Below are 760 nucleotides of genomic sequence, written 5' to 3'. Positions count from 1 at the left end.
TTCTCTTTCTCCACTCCTTACTCTCTCTTTCTCCATTCCTTACTCTCTCCTTCTGCCTCTCTCCACTCCTTACTCTCTCTCTGTCTTTCTCCACTCCTTACTCTCTCTTTCTCCATTCCTTACTCTCTCTGTCTGTCTTTCCGATGATAACATGTGCCAGTGTTTCTTGACCGCATCTCTCACTTTTCACGAGTTCAAAGTTTATGTCGTTGTGAACATTACGGAGTGTTCTTTAGCTTTCGCGGGTCTTTGTTTGAAGCAGTTCATCTCGTGTTTTTCCCAATGCCAAATGAAGTGCTTCATCCACACACATAATTGTGTTTCTGTCCTGGAGCCCTGTGGGGTGTGTTTGTGAACAGAGCTCCGGGAGCAGCTTGCTGAGGGGGCTCTTCTCCATGTTTATTTCTCAATAGGTGATGGATTTGTTATGGAATGTCTTGACCTCTTATTTAGTACGGTGTAGTTATTTCCACCTTTATCTGTAGAATGAGCATTTTCTAAGGCCGGTTAGCTCAGTTGGTTAGAGCGTCGTGCTAATAACGCGAAGGTCGTGGGTTCGATACCCGTACTGGCCAGATGATTTTGTTTTTACCCTACTGTGTATGTCTACAGTGTCTCACAACTCTATTGATTGGGGTTTACAATGTGCATTTTAAATTAGTAGTATGAGTTGTTGGTTCATTGTGGAGTGACATTTTAATGTAGGAGGGTTTTTTTTTCATTGTAGGAGTTTTCATTCGTTTTTTATTATACAAGGAAG

At 42.1% G+C, this 760-nt stretch overlaps 1 non-coding gene across 1 annotated transcript; it reads left to right on the top strand.

Moving 5' to 3' along the window:
* Positions 1 to 501: 501 nt before the first annotated feature.
* On the top strand, positions 502 to 575 carry trnai-aau (transfer RNA isoleucine (anticodon AAU)). The gene has a single exon. It is a non-coding gene; the product is annotated as a tRNA-Ile (tRNA).
* The last annotated feature ends 185 nt before the right edge of the window (positions 576 to 760 follow it).

The sequence above is a fragment of the Oncorhynchus masou genome, unplaced genomic scaffold (genome assembly GCF_036934945.1).
Source record: "Oncorhynchus masou masou isolate Uvic2021 unplaced genomic scaffold, UVic_Omas_1.1 unplaced_scaffold_17964, whole genome shotgun sequence".
NCBI classification, from domain to species: Eukaryota; Metazoa; Chordata; class Actinopteri; order Salmoniformes; family Salmonidae; genus Oncorhynchus; species Oncorhynchus masou.
The sequence above is the reverse complement of the archived record's forward strand: the minus strand, read 5'-3'. Positions and strand labels throughout refer to the sequence as shown.